This window comes from Hyperolius riggenbachi, chromosome 1 (assembly GCF_040937935.1).
Source record: "Hyperolius riggenbachi isolate aHypRig1 chromosome 1, aHypRig1.pri, whole genome shotgun sequence".
Lineage (NCBI taxonomy): Eukaryota > Metazoa > Chordata > Amphibia > Anura > Hyperoliidae > Hyperolius > Hyperolius riggenbachi.
The window spans coordinates 147,740,429-147,764,410 of NC_090646.1; the positions used below are offsets into that span (position 1 = coordinate 147,740,429).

At 46.0% G+C, this 23,982-nt stretch overlaps 2 protein-coding genes across 3 annotated transcripts in view; one reads left to right on the plus strand and one right to left on the minus strand.

Annotated features, from left to right (window-relative positions):
• PRIMPOL (primase and DNA directed polymerase) overlaps positions 1 to 23,185 on the minus strand; it is a 91,990-nt gene extending 68,805 nt beyond the window's left edge. The window contains exon 1 of one of the 2 annotated variants that reach the window (XM_068278717.1): positions 22,970 to 23,185. The gene's annotated coding sequence lies outside the window, so the exon portion shown is untranslated. The remainder of the gene's footprint in view (positions 1 to 22,969) is intronic. The other variant, XM_068278716.1, reaches the window with a different exon arrangement.
• LOC137567955 (caspase-3-like) overlaps positions 23,140 to 23,982 on the plus strand; it is an 81,574-nt gene continuing 80,731 nt past the window's right edge. The window contains exon 1 of the mRNA XM_068278718.1: positions 23,140 to 23,336. The gene's annotated coding sequence lies outside the window, so the exon portion shown is untranslated. The remainder of the gene's footprint in view (positions 23,337 to 23,982) is intronic.

The window sequence follows — 23,982 nt, forward strand, 5'->3', positions numbered from 1 at the left end:
CTGAGACAGATGAAATTAAAGTTTTATACATACCTGGGGCTTCCTCCAGCCGCCTTCAGGATAATCAGTCCCTCGTTGTCCTCCTCCACCACCTGGATCTTCTGCTATGCGTCCAGGTACTTGAGCCAGTCGGGCGAATGTGCGCATGCACACACTCCGCCGCCAGGAGCATACTACACCTGTGCAGCACTATTGCGCAGGTGCAAAATGTTCCTGGCTGTGGGAGCGGCATGCGGCCGGACAGCGCTGACTGGCTGAATTACCAGGACTCATAGCAGAAGATCCGGGTGGTGGAGGACAGCGAGGGACTGATTAGCCTGAAGGGGGCTGGAGGAAGCCCCAGGTATGTATAAAACTTTACTTTTCATCCGTCTCAGGTACCCTTTAATTTGTAGTCACCAAACCAAATTTTAACATATCAAATTATTTGATTTCATCAGCAAAGGGAGTGCATACATTTGCATAAATCAGCATCAGTGCAGAATTATTTCCATCTCATTGACCATCTCTATTAGTGACACAGCTACACATCAGGCTTTATTCTTACAGCATAGATGTTATTTAGTATATATGTTACGGCCAGAACCCGAAGTTTGGCCAGAACTAGAAGTGGCCGGCCACTTCGGGTTCTGGCCGGCCAATGCGCGAACTGGCCGCTGCGCTGCGGCCAATGTGAGAAATGAAACAATTCCTGTAAGGTTTAATGTGATGTTGTGGCCGCAGCGCAGCGGGGGGCAAAAAATGTATCACACATCTTTACTTTATTCAATGGCATTAAGCCGCCCGGCTTTTTCCTCTGCCTCTCTCTCCTCCCCCCCCCCCCCCCCCCCGCCTCTCTCTCTCCTTCTCTTTATGGGCACAGCCGGGCGGGGACACGCGTGTCCCTCCGGAGTCGTTCGTCGCGGCAGGGGAATCCTGCCGTTCTTGCAGAGCGGGTGCTGGCAGAAGCAATGTCTGCAGCCTCCCCCGCTCTGCTCTCCTGCCGCGAGGAACGACTCTCCTGGACACGCGTGTCCCCGCCCGGCTGTGCCCATAAGAGAAGGGGGGAGAGAGAGGCGGGGGGGGGGGGGGAGGAGAGAGAGGCAGAGGAAAAAGCCGGGCGGCTTAATGCCATTGAATAAAGTAAAGATGTGTGATACATTTTTTTGCCCCCCGCTGCGCTGCGGCCACAACATCACATTAAACCTTACAGGAATTGTTTCATTTCTCACATTGGCCGCAGCGCAGCGGCCAGTTCGCGCATTGGCCGGCCAGAACCCGAAGTGGCCGGCCACTTCTAGTTCTGGCCAAACTTCGGGTTCTGGCCGTAACATATATAAGAGATTCCTGTGTACACATCATATATACAGCCACAATCAGATATGTATATCTGACCTTAAAAATACGGGGACTGCTTTATTGAAGCACCACAAGTAACTAATTTTGATTGGTTTATTTCATTTTTGTGGACTAAGCACAGCTATTACTGTATATATACTGTATATATACATTATTTTTAATGACTATTATCTGAGAAATAGAACATTTTATCATATTTTCTATTTTAATTACAGTTACAAATTCATTAGGAGTCGGAGTCGGAGTCGGTGCATTTTTTCCCGACTCCGACTCCAGGCACCCAAAATTGCCCGACTCCACGACTCCGACTCCACGACTCCGACTCCACAGCCCTGTTACATTCATGATCTATGCAGGAAATTTTAGTGTCAGAATTTGCAGGAAGCCCTCATGATACCAAGACTCTGTTCAGCAAGTTGAAATTATATTTTGCATTTGTACATCAAGGGTTATTTCAGCATGTAGAACAAATAAGATATCAAATGAATGAAAATGCAGCACAGGTTTTCTTTAAAGATCTCCAGAATGCAATAAACTAAACTTCAGCCTGCACTCCGGCCTGTGCCAGTAAGTTATCTTTCCCCATCCAGATCCCAATCTTGTCCTCTCCACACTCCAGGGTTCGTCCTCCTGTTCTACTCATCAGTAATGGGTGTAACCCAAGGGTTCAAAACCTGGCAACAACTTGCAGCAAAACAGTCCGCCGTCCGCTACAGGTAGCAGCCAATCTCCTGTTAGGATTCGCTCTGGTGAAGACCAGGAGTCACTTAGACTCCATGCCCTGCAGAAGCCCCACACCTTGGTGGGATCAAAAGTGCCCTAACATAACTAGTTGTAATAACAGCAACAATTGTAACCTCAGGGTCTGGAAAGACCAACAGAAACATAGTATTAATTTCATCATTTGTTACTCTGTTTTTTTAGTGTTACATTGCTTATTAGTTAGGGTTTCTTTCTTTCTTTTTTGTAATCAACAATGCTTGTTAGTGCTCGGTATCAGCGTTAGACAGGCAGACACCCTATGGAGTCCCATCTGAGCGGAGTCGCAACAGTGCTCAGATGTGACATGTTGCAGTTCTCTGCCACCAGGCAATGCTACTGCATGTCAGCCATTACAAACGCTGCCATTTGGCTGCATTTTAATTGCGTCTAAATGTGCGCGGTTCAGTGGTCCATCTGAAAGAAGCCTACAGGATACCTGACCCAATGCAAAGCTACCTAAGATAAGCATCACGGTATGTCCATGCTGGCTTCACATACCTCTGTGTGTCCATTACTCTCCTTGTTCACCCTGATCCCCATAATTCCTGTTTGAAAATTTTGACTTTTGGGTTAAAGGGAACCTGAAGTGAGGAAAATGATTTAAAATAAACACAAGACATAGCTAAAAATGAATATTACATACTAACCTCGCTGTCAGTTCCTATCAGAGGCTCACCATTTTCTTCTTACAGTGATCCCTTCCAGTTCTGACAGTATTTTGTGAGAACTGAAATATATCAGTTGCTGTCAGTTATAGATCAGCAGCTATCAGTTACAACTGAATGTGCCAGGTAATGTCCATGTTTTCCCTATGGTTCAAGTGGGTCATATTACAGTTTAACAGTATGCTGACCTGGAAGCTGTTATGGGGTAATGGTCATTTTTAAAATGGAGGACGGATAAATCCATTGATCACAGTGGACAATTGGGAAGCAGGAGAGGAGAATAGAGATTGAGTAGTAGACTACACGGGAGGTAAGTATAACCTGTGTATGGTTATTTTGACTTTTTATTTTCAGTTCAGGTTCTCTTTAAAGGTAACCTTAAAGAAAACCTGAACTGAAAATTAAAAGTAAAAATCAACATGCACAAGTCATACTTACCTCCCGTGTACTCTACTTATCAATCTCTTTTTCCTCTCCTGCGTCCTGTTCGTCCACTGTGATCAATAAAATTATCTGTCCTCCATTTTGAAAATGGCCATTACTCAATAACAGCTTTCTGGTCAGCAAACAGTTAAACTGTAACATCGCCCACTTGAGCCATAGGGAAACCTGGACACATCAGTTCTCCTCTCAGCTGTAACTGACAGCAACTGATATATAACTGACAGCAACTGATATATTTCAGTTCTGACAAAATGTTGTCAGAACTGGAAGGGATTATTGTCAGAAGAAAATGGTGCGCTTCTGAGAGGAACCGAGGGCAAGGTAACTATGTAATGTTCATTTGAAGTTACCTCATGTGTTTATTTTAAATAATTTTACTCAGTACAGGTTCTCTTTAAAGAGGCACTTAAGTGAGAAAAGAAAAATTGAGTTTTACTCACCTGGGGCTTACCTCAGCCCCCTGCAGCTGATCGGTGCCCACGGCGAGTCGCTCTGATGCTCCGGGTCCCGCCGGCGGCAACTTCTGGTTTCGCCGTCAGGACCCATCAGGCTGGGGAACGCGGCTGATTCTACGTGTTCCCAGCCAAAATAGCACCCCTATGCGGCCATATGTCCGCATAGGCACCCCTATGCGGACATATGGCCGCATAGGGGTGCTATTTTGGCTGGGAACGCGTAGTATCAGCCGCGTTCCCCAGCCTGACGGGTCCTGACGGCGAAATCGGAAGTGGCCGCCAGCGGGACCCGGAGCATCAGAGCGACTCGTCGTGGGCACCGATCAGCTGCAGGGGGCTGAGGTAAGCCCTAGGTGAGTAAAACTCAATTTTTTTTCTCACTTAAGGTTCACTTTAAAGAAAACCTGAACTGAAAATTAAAATCAAAATAAGCATACACAAGTCATACTTACCTTCCATGTAGTCTACTCCTCAGTGTCTTTCTCCTGTCCCACGTCCTGTGTGTTCACTGCTATCAAGGGAATTTTCCGTCCTCCATTTTGAAAATGGGCATTACCCATAACAGCTTTCTGGTCAGCACACAGTTAAACTGCAACATCGCCCACTTGGGCCATAGGGAAACATGGACATTACCTGGTACATCAGTTTTCCTCTCAGCTATAACTGACAGCAACTGATATTTTACTGACAGCAACTGATATATTTCAGATCTGACAAAGAGGAACTGATGGCAAGGTAACTATGTAATGTTCATTTGAAGTTACCTCATGTGTTTATTTTAAATATTTTTACTCAGTACAGGTTCTCTTTAAGTCTGCAAAAAAAAAAAAAAAAATGACCTTTACTCACCTGGGGCTTCCCTCAGCCCCCTGCAGCCGATCGGTGCCCTCGGCGTCTCGGAAATCCTCCCGTCCTCGCCGGCGACCACTTCCGGCTTGGCCGTCACCGGCCGACAGGCATGGGAACGCGAGTGATTCTTCTCGTTCCCAGCCATAATATCGCCCCCTATGCTGCTATTGTGACCTCCTGGTCGCAATAGCAGCATAGGGGCCGATATTGTGGCTGGGAACGCAAAGAATCACTCGTGTTCCCATGCCTGTCAGGTCCTGACGGCGAAACCGGAAGTGGTCGCCGGCGAGGACGGGAGGACCTCCGAGACATGGCGAGGGCACAGATCGGCTGCAGGGGGCTGAGGGAAGCCCCAGGTGAGTAAAGGTCATTTTTTTTTTTTGCAGACTTAAGGTTACCTTTTAAGGGAAGGTTCAGGGACGATAAAAAAAAAAAATCCAAATTCACTTACCTGGGGCTTCCTCCAGCCCGTGGCAGGCAGGAGCTTCTTCTGCGCACTATTCTGCGTTTCATGCCGGCGCGCTGACGTCATCGGACGTCCTCCGGGCTGTACTGCGCAGGCTCAGTTGTTCTGAGCCTGCGCAGTACAGCCCGGAGGATGTCCGATGACATCAGCGCGCCAGCGTGAAAGGCAGAATGGAGCGCAGAAGAAGCCCGACTTGGCCGCCGGCCTGGCCAGGTCGGCCACCGGGAGCCTGCGGAGCGGCGCCGAGGGCACCTCCTGCCTGCCACGAGCTGGAGGAAGCCCCAGGTAAGTGGATATGGATTTTTATTTATTTTTTATCGTCCCTGAACCTTCCCTTTAAGTAACATTTTCAGACAGGAAGAAACAGGCTTGCAGTATCATTCCCTCCTATCACCATGCACTGTCTCTCCTTCCCACCCTATATTAATAGATGGAAGATAGAAGACAGATAGAAGTCCTGATTGAAGGAAAATCTAAGCTGAATTATTGCAAATTTCCTTCTGTTTTAAAGAGAACCCGAGGTGTGTTTAAAGAATGTTATCTGCATACAGAGGCTGGATCTGCCTATACAGCCCAGCCTCTGTTGCTATCCCAAACCCCACTAAGGTCCCCCTGCACTCTGCAATCCCTCATAAATCACAGCTGTGCTGTGAGGCTGTGTTTACATCTGTAGTGTCAGTCTCAGCTGCTCTCCCGCCTCCTACATAACTCCGGTCCCTGCCCCCGTCCCTTCCCTCCAATCAGCAGGGAGGGAAGGGATGCAGGCGGGGACCGGAGTTCTGCAGGAGGCGGGGAGAGCAGCAGACTGACACTATAGAGATAAACACAGCCAGCTCTGACAAGCTGTTTGTCAGCAGCGTGGCTGTGATTTATGAGGGATTGCAGAGCGCAGGGGGACCTTAGGGGGGTTTGGGGTAGCAACAGAGGCTGGGCTGTATAGGCAGATCCAGCCTCTGTATGCAGATAATATTCTTCAAACCCACCTCGGGTTCTCTTTAAGAAGGCAAATTACACCAAGGTTTGCTTTTTTTAGTAGGAGGGTTTTTTGGTCCCTTTTATCCCCCTATACATTCCTAGTAATTTGGGTCACCCTAAGCTGCTTGGTTACTCTGTTGTACTGGTCCACGCCCTATCTCATACAGCCTTATCAATCCCTGCCATGTACTGATGAGGACCCAAAAGTGTGGGTTTGATGTGGCTGTGTAAAATTTGAAGCTATATATACACCAGCGGTTCTGGATGCTTGCTTGGCTTAACAAGGGTTAAAAGGGATAATTTGCATATTCAGTAGTATTGCATTGTGGGTAACCACAAATGTTCACTTATAGCTGAATTAATGCAAATTTCCTTCTGTTTTAAGAAGGCAAATTATACCAAGCTTTGGGCTTTTTGGTCCCTTTTATCCCCCTATACATTCCTAGTAGTTTGTGTCACCCTGAGCTGCTTAGTTACTCGGGTTGGAGCTGAAAGAGATGTTTGTCAAAGTCCTGTCTATGCAGGTAACATCCCACAGGCACAGGTAGAGTATAAAAAAAAATATCAGTGCCTCAGCAGTGTGAAAGATAGTGGCTTATTTCCTGAGCATGCACTAGTAGTAGAACTTGGGAATATTTGGAAACTATACTATAGAATACTATGATTTTCAACTTTGTGGCAACAGGTTGTGGAGGTGCCCCTTTATATTTAGACTTGACAAAACGCTTGTGCACAAAGCACAGTCCATAAAAAAATGGTTTATCAAATCTGGTACAAAGGAATGTCAATTGACTATGAAAAGCACAGGGAATGTTTGGGATGAACTGGAAGTGTGAGTGAAAGCAGGGACTCAGTTATAGAAATCAAATGGCCTCAGATAGATGGATTGTGTCTGGATGCATGAATATCCTAAAGGTGGCCATACATCTAATGATTTTACTGTACGATCGACCATTCGATTCAATCATCTTATCGAATCAAGAGTGAATTGAGAGAGTGTTCCAGTATGCCCAGTTGATGAAAAGTGGCTGATATGTCGAATCAACCAGCTTAGTCGATCGAGCAGGAATCGGCTACTGTTTACTTATCATTCAGTCGACTCTGAATCGATTTTTGCATTCGGAGAATGGAGACACAATATTGGTCAGATCGATTAGTGAAGATGTATTGCATAGGATATCGCTTGCTGTGTGTAGGTCACTAATTGATCCCATACTGAACCATACTGGAGTTGATTTTCTAGTAAAGTCGATCGCTTTGTCAATTGAATGAGAATCGCAAGATGTATGGCTACCTTTAGGCTGGTTTCACAGTGGGACGTTAAAGTCCCACATTACAGCAGCCAGTAACGCAGCCTAACTCACAGCACTGTAAAATCAATCGTGCTGTTCACAGTGCCCACGTTGCGTTACATGGTAACGCAGCACGTTTGAAGGAGAACTGTAGTGAGAGGTATATGAAGGCTGCCATATTTATTTCCTCTTAAGCAATACTAGTTGCCTGGCTATTCAGCTAATCCTCTGCCTCTAATACTTTCAGCCATAGGCCCTGAACAAGCATGCAGCAGATCAGGTGTTTCTGACAAATTTACACAGATATGACAAGATTAGCTGCATGCTTGTTTCTGGTGTGATTCAGACACTTATTTAGGCAAATAGACCATCAGGGCTGCCAGGCAACTGGTATTGCTTAAAAGGAAATAAATATGGCAGCCTCCATATCCCTCTCACTACAGTTCTCCTTTAAACAAAGTGCTGCATGCTGTACGTTATACTGGGCTAAGCAGCGTTAGACTGCTTGCACATGCCCAGTAATGTTGGAGGAGGAGGTCTCCCCTCCTCCTCCGAGGCCAGCCACATGGCTAATTAATATTCACTGCACTGCAGAGACTCATGGTAGGACTGTTGTCCGGATCATGAACGAATCGTTCATTTGATCCGGATCTTTTTTGTGAGTCGAATCATCCGGATCACCACAATGAAAGATTCGGTTTACAGTGGATGTCTGTCTGGAAGAAACAGGAACATACAGAATGTACAGTGCAGGGAAAGTCCTGTCCTGCTAGTCAGTTCACCCAGTCTGCTTCCCTAGTAAAGTGATTCAAATTATTCGGTTCAAAGATCCGGACTTCCTATCACTAAAGCGGCTGCTTTGAGAGCTGCATAACGCAGCTCAATCTGACATCCAACTTCAACACCACCATGCGTTGCGTTAGGGGCACGTTATGCGACCATAACGTCCCCTAAAACGCAATGTCTTGGTGTGTAAGTAGCCTTAGGTGTCACATTACAAAATCTAGTGGCTACCCTTCCTAGAACAGAGGAGGCTGTTAAAGCAACAAATGGGGGGGGGGGGGGGGGGGGGGGGGGTTGAGTGAGGACCAACTTGATACTGATGTTGATGGCTTTGAAATTAAAGTAACTCTGTAGCGGGTCACTAGGTATCTTGCAGTAAGACTGTACACTAGGTAACATTACTAATCAGCTGCAAAGTCAGATGAGAATCCAACATTTGTCTTGAATACAACTCCGTCCCCGTCTCCTAACATTCCCCCTCCTCCTGTGACACAGCATGTTCTAAAGTTTTTGCCTCACTAGCAGGCTAGTGTATCAATAACAAAACTACTATGACAACTCTGACCCTGCAGCAGTAAATGCAGACAATGTAGCGAAGTATTGGTTAACAGGAAGTCAGTCTCACATATCCAGTTAAACAATTCTTGTCCTCACCCTCTGTAGCCAGGCTCTACAGTTACGTAAACAGAAAGAATAGCTAGCACTTATAGAAAATGTTCCAATAAACCAAGAGTCCAGACGTTCCCAGAGTAGGTTCTTGTAAATCATAAATAAATCCAGAAAGCCAGACAAAACAAGCTGCATCAGGTACTTCTAAAGAAAGTAGCAATAAATCAAGAAAGGGGACCTGGGGTTATCTTGGGCTTAAACAATACACAGTTCTAGCATAACATATGCAGCAAAAGTGTATCCATGACCCTAGGAGGCATAGGAAGATAGGGGTAAAACTTGATACTCTTTACTGTATCCCAGAAAATTTCCCTAGCCATTTCCCTGTATATTATTGCTAAAATATTATAATTTACTGTAAATATTTATCTTGGGGTTAGAGAACCCCTACAAAATGATTCAAGGTAACCTCAATTGAGATAACCAGGCCAAATTAGCAAATACAATGTGTGGGTTTTACATTTGGTAATTACAGTAAATGTAATTATGGTATTGCCTTCCATCTATGCCAGCATTATCAGAAACAATACAGATCACCTAATGATGGGTAGCTGCTGTGAGAACCTTACTAGCAAAGCTTAATTCTGGCTTCATGTCTACATCCACCCTGCAATATTTTATGAACATATCAAAGAACCAGAAAACCACCTTATGGATTTGATACACTGTGCCAGATATTACTGCGACGTCAAGAAAGACGTCTGTAGTATAGAGAGCTTTTACATTTTCTGAAAAATGTTCCTGCTGTTAAAGAGTCATTTTCATTTCCCCGAAGTCAAAGAAATCCTCTTTATATAGTTTTAGATAACCTGTATAACACAACAAATCATGCGATTTATCTAATGTTTCCCAAGCCACTGTCACAAATTTATGTACATGCTTCACTGCAAATGCTGCCATGCTTTGCTTTCAGTTGTTACTGAAATGGGAGTGGTTACTCCAACTAATGCTTGTTACACCAGCTACAGACAAAAGTTGTAGGGCCCTTTTACACTTAATCAGTTGCTCTCAGTTATAACTGAAAGAAAACTGATTTTCAAAGTAATGCCCATGTTTTCCTATGGCCTCTTTTACACTTAACACGTTTTAACTGAAATCTTCTTCCCAATGCACTGCTATGGAAAAAATGCGCACTAACACACACCAACTGATTAAACTCCTGGGCGATAATCCCGAGCTGAGCTCGGGGTATGTCGCGCAGGAGGATTTCTCAGGCCCTGGTGGGCCGATTTGCATAATTTTTTTTTTGTTACACGCAGCTAGCACTTTGCTAGCTGCGTGTAACTTCCGATCGCAGCTGCTACCCGCCGTGCCGCGCAGCCCCCCCCCCCCCCTGCACAGCCTGGTCAATCAGTGCCAGGCAGCACTGAGGGGTGGATCGGGACTCCCTCTGACGTCACGGCGTCGATGACATCATCGCGAGCGTCGCCATGGCGACAGGGGAAGCCAAGCAGGAAATCCCGTTCTGAATGGAATCTCCTGCTTGCGCTGAGCGCCGGAGGCGATCGGAGGGAGTGGGGCGATGCCGCTGCACAGCGGCTATCATATAGCTAGCGCTAGGCTAGCTACATGATTTAACCACTTCAGCACCACAGGGTTTTTTGCTTAAAAACCAGAGCAATTTTCACATTTCAGCGCTCCTCCCATTCATTCACCAATAACTTTATTGCTACTCATCAGATGTAAATGATCAGGGGCGTAACTAGAAATCACTGGGCCCCCCTGCGAATATTTGGATGGGGGCCCCCCCCATAGGTGCCAAATAATCGTAATGGGGCAGCGTTTCACTGTAAATTAATTGTAAAGTGGGCAGCATTTTACCAGACAATCGTAATGTGGGCCAGAAAATCGTAATGTGGGCAGAGTTCACCAGAAAATCGTAATGTGGGCCTTTAGAAAATCATAATGTGGGCAGAGTTCACCAGAAAATCGTAATGTGGGCAGAGTTCACCAGAAAATCGTAATGTGGGCACCACGTAATGTGGGCACCAGTCACCAGAAAATCGTAACGTGAGCAGCAGTCACCAGAAAATTGTAACGTGGACAGCATACACCAGACAATCGTAATGTGGGCAGCGTTCACCAGAATATCGTAATGTGGGACAGAAAATCGTAATGTGGGCAGCGTTCACCAGAAAATCGCAATGTGGGCAGCAGACACCTAAAAATCGCAATGTGGTCAGCAGACACCTGAAAATCGTAATGTGGGCAGCAGACACCTGAAAATCGTAATGTGGGCAGCAGACACCTGAAAATCGTAATGTGGGCAGCAGACACCTGAAAATCGTAATGTGGGCAGCAGGCACCTGAAAATCGTAATGTGGGCAGCAGACACCAGAAAATCGTAATATGGGCAGCAGACACCAGAAAATCGTAATGTGGGCAGCAGTGACCAGAAAATCGCAATGAGGGCAGCAGTGACCAGAAAATCGTAATGTGGGCAGCAGTGACCAGAAAATCGTAATGTGGGCAGAGTTCACCAGAAAATCGTAATGTGGGCACCAGTCACCAGAAAATCGTAACGTGAGCAGCAGTCACCAGAAAATTGTAACGTGGACAGCATACACCAGACAATCGTAATGTGGGCAGCGTTCACCAGAATATCGTAATGTGGGACAGAAAATCGTAATGTGGGCAGAGTTCACCAGAAAATCGTAATGTGGGCACCAGTCACCAGAAAATCGTAACGTGAGCAGCAGTCACCAGAAAATTGTAACATGGACAGCATTCACCAGACAATCGTAACGTGGGCAGTGTTCAACAGAAAATCGTAATGTGGGCCAGAAAATCGTAATGTGGGCAGCAGTCAGTCACCAGAATATCATAATGTGGGCAGCACACACCAGAAAATCCTAATGTGGGCAGCAGTCACCAGAAAATCGCAATGTGGGCAGCAGTCACCAGAAAATCGCAATGTGGGCAGCAGACACCTGAAAATCGTAATGTGGGCAGCAGACACCAGAAAATCATAATGTGGGCAGCAGACACCTGAAAATCGTAATGTGGGCAGCAGGCACCTGAAAATCGTAATATGGGCAGCAGACACCTGAAAATCGTAATGTGGGCAGCAGGCACCTGAAAATCGTAATGTGGGCAGCAGGCACCAGAAAATCGTAATGTGGGCAGCAGACACCTGAAAATCGTAATGTGGGCAGCAGACACCAGAAAATCGCAATGTGGGCAGCAGTGACCAGAAAATCGCAATGAGGGCAGCAGTGACCAGAAAATCGTAATGTGGGCAGCAGACACCTGAAAATCGCAATGTGGGCAGCAGACACCAGAAAATCGCAATGTGGGCAGCAGACACCAGAAAATCACAATGTGGGCAGCAGACACCAGAAAATCGTAATGTGTGCAGCAGACACCTGAAAATCACAATGTAGGCAGCAGACACTAGAAAAAAAAATGCACCTGTTAAAAAAAAAAAAAAAAAAAAACAATTCACTTACCTGACAGAAGTCTTCTCCTCTCCCGGCATCTGGCTCGCAGCTGCCCGAGTCCTCCTGCAGCACATCTCCCGCGCTGCCAGGCAGAGTGCAGGGCTACGGCAAGATGGCTGCCGAAGCCCTGTACTAGAGACACAAATAGTCTCCAGTGCAGGGCTTCTTCGGCGGCCATCTTGCCGTAGCCCTGCTCTGCCTGCCGGAGACTATGCAGGCTGCTGGAGCGGGGCTGCGGGGAATGAACTGGCGCAGCGTCTATTAGACGCTGCGGCCAGTTGAGCACCTTGCTGGGGGGTCCAGAGCAGAGCTCCCCCCACGCACAGTGAGCGGGCCCCAGAGCAGCCTCGGGCCCCCCTGCGGCTGAGGGGGTTGCATCCCCGGTAGGTACGCCGGTGTAAATGATCTATATCTTGTTTTTTTTGCCACAAATTATGCTTTGTGAGGGTGATATTTGCTATTAGTAATTATGTTATTATCTGTTTTACTTTATCTGGAGTTCGTTAATAAATAGAATGTACAGTCGTGTTGTGTCTGCTTGGAGGGGGTAAGTCCACCACTGCCTCCTCTAATTACCAAGTTTTGGCTTTTAAGCTCCTTTAAAACCCCTTTTATCCTTTTGGCGCCTCTGTTCTCTTTTATTCTCATTTTAAAGGGAAAAATGAGAAAAAAAAAATACACCATTTCTCCATTTCCATCCACTATAGTTTTCAAATAAACAATGTTACCAAATGTAAAACCCACACATTGTATTTGCTAATTTGGCCTGGTTATCTCAACATTTAAATAATGTTCCTAGTACAATGTATGGCGATAATATTAGTTTCTGGTTTGTGTTTTTTGTTTTCTCATTGTACTCTATCAGTAATTAAAAGCCCTTATCTTCATGATTAACAGTAATACACTCTCATGGCATACATATTTTAAAAGCTAAGTCCCTAGGGTAACTATGTATTCTCTTTTCAATGCTGTCACTTTTGGGTTTTTTTTACAAGTATTTATTTGGGGGTACAGAGTACATGAAAATAACAGTTTTATTGCTTTTCATTCAGTTTTCCGGTAAAAACAATCACATGACTTAGCCCTCAGTTGTCAAACAACACAAAATCTATTCTCTCACTTGTCACAGTTAAAATGATAGCTTATTGGGCATATAGCACACTGTTTACCACAAGTACGCCTATCTACTCCCCTGAGCTCCAGGTGAAGTTCTGTGGGGAGTAGATAAGCGTAGCAAGGGTTGCAAAGTGGTTAAATAAAAAAAAAAAATTTAAAAAAAAGTGCTGCGCCCCCTCCTGGGCGATGTAATTGTATCGCCCAGAGGGTTAAGTGTAAAAGGGGCCTAAAGGTAATATTTAATGGCATGCAGTTATAAAATGGCTGGTGCAGTGACGATACATGCTGTAAACAGTGCATAAAGAAGAGTTGAACCCCTTCTGTATTTATCATGGTTTTTTTTTTTTTGCTTTCCAAATTGAAGGAAAATAGATTCTTTTTTGGTTAGATTTTGATTTGATTCACACTGTCCAGATGCACAACTGAGCGATAATAGAGGATCTGCACAGGTTTTATTGCATGTCCACGTTCTGTTGCATGTCACCACCTGACCACTTCACCTCCTGCCATCCATTTGGGTCCTTTGCCACTGCAGCCCAGAAACAGAATGAGTGTGCATATGCAAGACAAGCTTTGCAGGGCAACCTATTCCTGCAACATGAGACTGTCTCAAAGCTTAGCACATCTAACTAGTGAAATGTTTGTACATTCCAAGACAAAACCACCCCAGTTCCTAAGTTACATGGTCTGCGTTGGTGTGCAGCAACCTTCAAGTCCTGCCACAAATTCTCAATTGGGTTGAGGTCTACACGTTGATTGGGCCATTCCAAGATATGTTTCTCTTTAAACCAGAGTAGCTTTAGCAACATTATTGATGCTTCTGCCGAAAGGCAAACCTTCCTCCCAATCTCAAACCTCTGATAGCCTGAAACAAATTTACCTTACAAAATGTCCTGTATTTAGTCTTATGCATATCTTATGCATGTCCGTCAGTGTTAATCATCTTCACAACATAATGCTGGCACCTCTATGCTTCACTGTGAAAACACATGTATAACATTGATAATGATCAATGCCTGTCTCCTCAACCATTATCCTGAAATAGATTCTATTGAAAACTGACTATATTGCACTGTTCATTGCAGTGCAACGCTGTAGGCAATCTGCCACTTCTGCCCTGTCCCCAATTAACCTAGATCTTCCATTCAGCCCGACTGATAATTTGGGGAGGACTCGATTCCCAGCAGATCCATCAAAGCTGCCAGGAATCAAATAGGAATAATAAGTGTATGGAGACGTTTAATCATGTGACACGCTCACATTAATCTCTCAGCTCCTGACAGCTGTACATTATTGCATCTATCTGCTGTTTCTGCATTCATATTGTTCCATATCTTTCCTGAGACTTGAGGTGCCCATACACATCGATTTTCCCGTTCGATGGCTGGCAGATTTGGGCAACCTGCTGGGAATCAATTCCCCCAAAATGTCCAACTGATCAACTTTTGATAGTCTTTAGCCAAAAATCGATCGAAAGTATCAAGCAGACAGCATGGAAGATCTAGGTCAGTGGTGCCCATTAGATAGATCGCTATCTACTGGTAGATCTCGAAGGCCTTTATGGTAGATCCCGACCCCACTACATTTTCCATTCTATATATACAAATGTGGTCCTAAAATTGTACAAAGGTAGATCATTTTGACTTGCTAATTTTTTAACGTAGCTCACAAGCCTAAAAAGTGGGGGCACCTCTGATCTAGGTGGATTGGAGATGCGGAAGAAGTGAAACCACTGTACTGCATCCCACGGTGAATCACGTTTAGTGTGTGGTAAGTACGAATCCTCTCTGGACTGATTCCTTTCCAGGAATCGATCATTTTCCAGATTGGGCAGCAGTCTGTAAATGTATGGCCAGCCTTAAAGAGACTCTGTAACAAAATGTTGAGCCTTAGTTCTTCTAACCTATAAGTTCCTATGCCTGTTCTAATGTGGTCTGTCTTACTGCAGCCTTTAGTAGGTGCACTGTCTCTGTAATAAACCTTATCTCCTTTCATCTGCCGGGCTGAGGCTGGAATGTGTGGAATGTGCAGCACTGCTTGTCATTGGCAGACGCGTTACACAGCCTGTCCAAGCTCTGCATGAGTCACACAGTAAGCTGTTCTCAGAGTATCATACTCTGGTTAGAAGCCATGTCATTTGTTTGTCAACACTGCCTAAAACTGTTAATTACAAGCCAGGATTGCAGCAGGGAGTGGCAGAAACAGCGCAGAGGGGCCCAGGAGAACATAATAAAAAGAGAATGGTATGCTTTTTATTGTAAGAATTTTAGAGTACAGATTCTCTTTAATTAGGGTCTGCAGTTCATGTACTGGCTTATATACTGGATAGCGTAAAGGCTGTTGCCTTCGAAATAGGATTTGGGCCCTTGACCAGGGTTCGAGGCCTGGCTCATACTAAAGCAGTAAGGAGTCTTTGGGGAAAGCTCCCTAATGATCCTGGATGCCTGTGGAACATGCCCTAAGTGGCTGCAGCCCTGAAGTGCTTTGAGTCTGCCAAGAAAAAAGCGTGATATAAATATTCTGTGTCTTTGCTTGTTTTACGTGACAATGTGACTACTGCAAGATCCTACTCTGAGGCCTACAAAAAAATAAAACCTGGTGTGTCCCTGCTGGACTGTTTTCCAGAGCAAGAGGCAGTGGACACATTGACTGGACCCATGCTTTCCTATGGTCCTGTTTACACAGTCCTTTCATGCCAGATAGAGAAATCTGTTGGCATACTGCGAAAGATTCCAGACTTGCACAATAATTAGCGGGTAGAGCATGTGCTGCCATATCTGAGGATGGGGCACACAGGGCTGTGGAGTCGGAGTCGGAGCAATTTTGGGTGCATGGAGGCGGAGTCGGGAAAAAATGCACCGACTCCGACTCCTAATGAATTTAACCACTTGCCGACCAATGGATTTTTCACTGATCGGTGCTGCGGGGGCTCTACAGCCCGCAGCACCGATCAGGAGTGCAGCAGGGCGATCAGACTACCCCCCTTTTTTCCCCACTAGGGGGATGTCCTGCTGGGGGGGTCTGATCGCCGCCGGCCATCTGCGTTTTGCGAGGGGGGCTTCTCAAAGCCCCCCTCCGCAGCCATTTCCGCCCTCTTCCTCCTTACCTCCCTCCCTCCCTCTCTCCGTAATGCGCAGGACGGAGTTCCGTCCTGCGCATTGAAGGATAGGCTTCAGCCTATCATATGCCGGCGATCCCCGGCCAATCAGAGGCCGGGGATCGCCGATCTGCCTTACGGCGCTGCTGCGCAGCAGCGCCGTATGATGTAAACAGCGGGGATTTCTTCCCCGCCTGTTTACATTTTGCCGGAGAGCTGCGATCGGCGGCTCTCCGGCTGTTCACGGAGACACCCTCCGTGAACTGACATGGAAAGGCCGCTCGACTTTCCATGGTAACCCACAGACGACCAGTTTACGCCAATCGGCGTTAGCTGGTCGTCAAGAGGTTAAATTGTAATTAAAATAGAGAATATGATAAAAATGTTCTATTTCTCAGATAATAGTCATCATAAATAATTTACATATACAGTAATAGCTGTGCTTCGTCCACAAAAATGAAATAAACCAATCAAAATTAATTACTTGTGCTGCTTTAATAAAGCAGTCCCTGTATTTTTTAAGTCAGTTATACACATCTGATTGTGACTGTATACTGTATATGATGTGTACACAGGAATCTCTTATATATACGAAATAACATCTATGCTGTAAGTATAAAGCCTGATGTGTAGCCGTGTCACTAATAGAGATGGTCAATGAGATCGAAATAATTCTGCGTTTATTCTGATTTATGCAAATGTATGCACTCTCTTTGCTCATGAAATCAAATAATTTGATGTGTTGTTAAAATTTGGTTTGGCGACTATGAATTAAATGGTATCTGAGAAGGATGAAAAGAAAAGTTTTATACATACCTGGGGCTTCTTCCAGCCCCCTTCAGGCTAATCAGTCCCTTGCTGTCCACCTCCACCATCTGGATCTTCTGCTATGAGTCCTGGTAATTCAGCCAGTCAGCGCAGTCCAGCCGCATGGCGCTTCCACAGCCAGGAGCGCTCTGCACCTGCGCAACAGTGCTGTGCAGGTGTAGTATGCTCTCGGTGGCGGAGTGTGTGCATGCGCACTTCGCCAGACTGGCTCAAGTACCTGGACTCATAGCAGAAGATCCAGGTGGAGGGACTGATTAGCCTGAAGGGGGCTGGAGGAAGCCCCAGGTATGTACAAAACTTTAAATTTTATCTGTCTCAGGTTTACTTTGTTACACAGTAGTACTATACTCTACATATACACTCTCCACAGAGCTGCAGGGAATCCACTGAGAATGTTGTGCACATTGAACAGAGGTGTTGTCCATCACCCATAAACCTGGTTCAGATTGTGCATGAAGAATGTGTAATAGAGGAAGAATCTTCTTATTCCCCTGCAGAGTACCTGCACATCACTCTTACATGTACCCACTGTTACATTGCCTAGGGCCTGATAGATGTTCTGGTTTGTACTTTTTACAAGTACTCTTACCAAGGACTAGTTTTAGTCTAAGACTAAAGGGAATAAATATGGCAGTCTCAATATCCTTCTCACTTCATTTGTCTTTTAAAATTCCTAAGCGTTGGCAGTTAAGAGACGAATTTCATGTTACATACTTTCAATCAACAAGATTGTAATATGCAAATTAGAGGAGTCGGAGTCGATGGAATCCTAAACTGAGGAGTCGGAGTCGATGGATTTTTGTACCGACTCCACAGCCCTGGGGGCACACACGTCCATCAGATGGTGTGAACACCTCCAGCTGACCACCAGAGGGGGTGCAGCGCACTGTGTACGTTACCTGCTCCAACATAGTGTAGTGCAACCCTTATTTCTCTTGTACTTATTCTAGCAAATGACCATGAACCTGTATTACTGGATGTTTCCATACCAGGCACAAACTATGTCTTTAATGTGTACTCATGTTGAAGGGCTAGTCTAGCTAAGAAGACAGATTACCATTTCCTGCTCGCTGCAATTTGGTCACGACCACTGTAAAAAAATAGGGGACTCAGCTAGAAACACTATCCACACCACCAACCGATTTGGTTACGTAAAGATGCACGAGTGGAGGCAGGAGCAGAAGCAAGCACTGTGCCCGGAGTAGCGTGTCTTGATGTGCTAATTTAGTGTGTCTCCTGCTGGGCTCCCTATTTCTTGCAAATTAGAGGAAGTAATCAAATTGTTACCATTGGTCTATAGGATTTCCCACATCTCAATGATTGCCAAGACTTTTGGTAAAATACCTTGTGGACCGACGAGACAAAAGTTGAACTTTTTGGAAGGTGCGTGTCCCATTACATCTGGCGTAGAAGTAACACAGCATTTCAGCAAAAGAACATCATACCAACAGTAAAATATGGTGGTGGTAGTGTGATGGTCTGGGGTTGTTTTGCTGCTTCAGGACCTGGAAGGCTTGCTGTGATAGAAGGAACCATGAATTCTACTGTCTACCAAAAAATCCTGAAGGAGAATGTCCGGCCATCTGTTCATCAACTCAAGCTGAAGCGATCTTGGGTGCTGCAGCAGGACAATGACCCAAAACACATCAGCAAATCCACCTCTGAATGGCTGAAGAAAAACAAAATGAAGACTTTGGAGTGGCCTAGTCAAAGTCCTGACCTGAATCCTATTGAGATGTTGTGGCATGACCTTAAAAAGGCGGTTCATGCTAGAAAACCCTCAAATAAAGCTGAATTACAACAATTCTGCAAAGATGAGTGGGCCAATATTCCTCCAGAGCGCTGTAAAAGACTTGTTGCAAGTTATCTCAAAAACTTGATTGCAGTTATTGCAGCTAAGGGTGGCCCAACCAGTTATTAGGTTCAGGGGGCAATTTATTTTTCACACAGGGCCATGTAGGTTTTCAGTTTTTTTTCTCACTAAATAATAAAAACCATCATTTAAAACTGCATTTTGTGTTCAATTATGTTATCTTTGACTAATAGTTAACAGTTTTTGATGAGCAGAAACATTTAAGTGTGACAAACATGCAAAAGAATAAGAAATCAGGAATGGGGCAAATAGTTTTTCACAGCACTGTATTTGAAGTGCACGAGATGGGGGGATACATACCTGGTGCTTCTTCTAGCCCCTTCTGTGTTTATTGCTCCCTCGCCATCCTCCTCCGCTTCTGGATCTTCTGTAACTAGCCCTGAAAAGTCTTCCAGTCGGCGCAGACACAGTGCGGTTGTGCGCACTAACCCCAACCAGGAGTGTTCTGCGACTTAGTAGTACTGCGGAGGTGCTGAACGCATCCACAGAGCGCATGTGCCTTACGCCCTGGACCTAAAGACTTTCTGGGGCTAATTACAGAAGATCCAGGAGGCGGAGGAGGACGACGAGGGAGCGACAAGGCTGGAGGGGGTTAGAGGAAGTCCCAGGTATGAATAATTCCGACCCCCCCCCCCTTCGTCTCAGGTCAAAGATCGGGTTCAGAAGAAACAGTATCATCCTGATTCAAAACTTCATTCTTTTACTGATGACTAACGGTACAACACTCTACTGCTCATAGGAGAGGAAAGCATCTGGATCCTAACAAGGCTTCTCACGGCATCCTCTGGTCCTCCGTTGCCGCTCACAGACCCCTCCTGCTAATCGGGCCACGCTCCTCTTTTGACACTATTGCAATTGTCCTGCAGTAGCACATAGCCACGTAAGCCCTTGCTGCACAGTGGGAGGGACGAGTACTTAATAGGTTGCATGCAAGCTATTACGGAAACCAACATCCTCCAATGGTAGACAGGTGCATTTTATTTGAATGCTGGGTGTGTATTTTATCCCACTAGTGGGGCTTGCACTCTCAAGCAGGTAGTCATAAGGATGCAATCTGTTTTTAAGTAGCGCTGTTCCTTTCCTCGCCATGTACAAATGTAAGTAACTTTGGTCAGCTGCTCCCATGTAATAGCATTGCTTATTGATGTTTATGCAGAGCTTCTCTTTGGTTTCAAGGTGCGTTTGTAGTTTCTTGATGGGGCTCAGCGCACCTCTGATTGGTGGCCATTGCGCTGATCCACCTTTGCGCAATGCATTTCTTTGCTGGTCACCATGGTTAACAATGGAAGATCGATGATTTCAAGCATCACCCTCCTTTTAACATGTCAAGTCTGCCATTCTAACCCAATCAGCCTGACATAATGATCCCCAGCCTTGTGCTCGTCAACATTCTTGCCTGAGTTAACAAGACGATTATTGAAATGATCTCAGCAGGTCCTTTAGGCCTCCTTTCCACAAACTGTTGAGCTGTGTGCTCAGCAAGCAGTTACCAGGCAGAAGTAAGCAGTTATTATGCAGCAACACGCAGTTACTAGGCAGCAGTGAGCAGTTGAGAGAGTTTGAGAGGCGTTTCACTGCCTATCAGTGGTCTGTGGAAAGGAGGCCTTAATGACAGCAATGACATGCAGTGGAAAGGTTTTTAGGGGAACTAGTCAATTTTCATGGCAAAGAAGTACTAGGCAATTCATCTGAACACTTTTCATAACATTCCGGAGTATATGCAAATTGCTATTATAAAAACTTAAGCACCAACTGTTCTAATTTCCAATATTTTTGACAGTCTCAAAACTTTTGGCCAGGACTGTACACAGGAGGTAACTATGACCTGTGTATGGTTATTCTGACCTTTTATTTTCAGTTCAGGTTCTCTTTAAAAGAGACTCTGAAGCGAGTATAAAACACCGCTATCCCACGGCAAAACAAGAGGTTTATACGCCCCAAATCACCCCTGCAAAATCCACAACTTTCTTGGTCGTGGATTTTGCTGCTCATGGAGGCAGAGCTTATGGCTGCAAGTCTGCCTCCAAGCGCGTCAATCGCCACATGGATCTCCACCTCTCCCCCGCCCCTCTCTGTGAAGGCAGATTGAGAGGGGCAGGGAGGCGTACGAGAGAGAACGGCGCCGGAGACTTGGGCGCAGGACACAGCCAGTATATGACTGATCCTGCTGCCGCACAAGTCCGGGCCATGTTAATTACTATTCCCCCTCCAGGCCGACATGGATAGTGGGGGAATGAAATAATTCGGCTTCCAGCAATTGCTGGAAGCCGAATTATTTTTTTAAAAGCAACTTCAGGTCCGTCTTCTGACGGCGCTGAAGTTACTCCCTGTGCCTGCGATAGCCGTAGTTCCTATTACGGCCTATGGTGGCGCCGGCTGCGCCCAAGTCTCCTGCGCTGGATTTACCGTGTTCGGCAGGGAGAGGCGGCGATCAGCAGGGATTAACACGCTGAGAGGCAGAGCTACAGCCATAAGCTCTGCCTCACCAGGAAGCACTCCCCGGAGGTAGGAGAGGGGAACTGGGGGTTATAAACCCCTTGTTTTGCCACGGGATAGTAGTGTTTTAGCAGGGGTTATACTGCCTGTTAAAAAAGAAACTTTAGACTCGCTTCAGAGTCTCTTTAAGATCCAGAAGCTTCCCTCTTCTTTGGTAAGTATGTTATTTTTTTACCCAAACTTTAGTTTGGGTACACTTTAAAGAGGAACTGTAACGACAAAACGGCCCCTGGGGGGTACTCACCTCGGGTGGGGGAAGCCTCAGGATCCTGATGAGGCTTCCCACGCCGTCCTGCGTCCCACGGGGGTCTCGCTGCAGCCCTCTGTGCAGCGGTGACGTAATATTTACCTTCCTGGCTCCTGCGCAGGCGCTCTGGCGGCTGTCGGCGCCGAAGTAGGCGGAAATACCCGATCGCCGTCGGGTCTGCTTTACTGCGCAGGCGCAAGTTTCCGGCGCCTGCGCAGTAGAGCGGACCCGACGGAGATCGGGTATTTCCGTCTATTTCCGTGCCGAAAGTCGCCACAGCGCCCCCACTGGAGCCAGCAAAGGTAAATATTGAACTGACAGTCGGCACAGTCGCCGGCTGTTCGGAGGGCTGCGGCGAGACCCCCGTGGGACAGAGGACGGCGTGGGAAGCCTCATTAGGATCCGGAGGCTTCCCCCACCCGAGGTGAGTACCCCCCAGGGGATCTTTTTAATGTTACAGAGTCTCTTTAAAGTGAATCTAAACTGAACTAAAGGAAAAGAGTTTCACTTACCTGAGGCTTCTACCAGCCCCCTTCAGCCATCCTCAACTATCCTCCAGTCCCCAACCTTGGCTTTTATTTACTGCCAACTGACAGTCGGCGGGCCACTGTGCGGCTCTGGTCTTGCGCGTTCTCGTTCGTGTTCCCGTCGGCAATAGCTTTCTGCGCAGTACAAGGTTTTCTCTTATTGCACCTGCGCAGAATACTCTTGCAGACGGGAACGAGGATGTCGTGGCCAGGGCAGTGCAGGCGCAGTGGTCCACCAACTGTTAGTTGGCAGAAAACAAAACTAAGTCATGGAGGGGAACTGGAGGACAGGTGTTCCAACATTTTAGCATACCCGACAAAATAGCATACAAATGCTACTGAGCATGACAAGGCGGCTGCAGAGGATTGGTAAAAGCCACAGGTAAGTAAACCTTTTTTTTTTAACTTCGGTTTAGGTTCGATCCCTACTGTTATCTGCAAAGTACATTGTATAATTACACATGAATTGAATAAAAATAATAATCTGCTTCCTTATAGTGCCTGCTATTGGCAAGTCTAGGCTAATTAGTATAGCCTCACTCTATATCCCCCATTTGCTGGCCCACCAATTGACAACACAAAGGCTCGTTTTATTATTAGCAGAACAGAAAGAACGCGTTGCTGGGCATGCCTATGTACAGTATTACCTGCCCACCAACACCGAGCGCCCCAATCCAGCACCATTTCCCTCACAGCGCCTCAGAGACAGCGCGCCGTCCTCACAGCACCCGGGGCTGCCATATCTGGGATTGGCGGGGAACACAGGACGTCATCAGTTGCTTAGCGCGATAGCAGCGAGTGAACGTTGTGTCCCCGCCACAATACGACAAATAGACCGCGCCGCTCACAGCTGTATCCTCACAGCTACGCCTGTGTTGTTGTTATGTGAACTCTTAGCCAATAGGAGCAGCGCTACTGGAAGAGCACGCCCACTCAGGCTGACTTCACTGCTTGTAACTCTGGGCAAGTGAGACAAAAAGAAGAGACGATCAGCGAGGGAGCTGCTTTGTAGAGGTGAGATGTTGTTTTCCTGCTCTCTATCATGTTTCACTGACTTTACCTTGACTTTCCTTACCAGGCACAGCAATGCCTCTGCAGTTAGGTCAAGGTTTTTACTGTAAAAAATAAAAGGTGGTTTTAGCTGATTTGTGTTGAGACTAGCAATGTGTCTGGACTAGCAATGATAATGAAACTCATTTGCTTCAGCTAATCATGCTTTCTGTTTTCATAGCCAGTGTGATAACATTAGTGCCACGGCTCCATAGACAGTACTGTCTTAAGCCCCCTCTACACCATGCAATTCCGTGTGCGATAGATTTCGATTGGATCGATTAGTAAATACGACATGTCTGATCGGGATTCGATCGGCAGTGTGGTCAATTTTGCATCGATAACTATGCAAGATCGACCACACTACCGATTGAATCCCAATCGGACATGTTGGATTTAATCGATCCAATTGAATTCGATCGATCGCATGCGGAATTGCATGGTGCACAGAGGGCTTTAAAGGCTGATCTATTGTGATCAGCTGCTACTGGCATTCTATTTATTTGTTATGAGTGACCATTGTTTGTTATGATAAGTCAGTGAAGAGTTCTGACAGATTGAGGGCATTGAGACAGAAATGTGTAAAAATAGGAAGTGGTAGTGTGAGCCT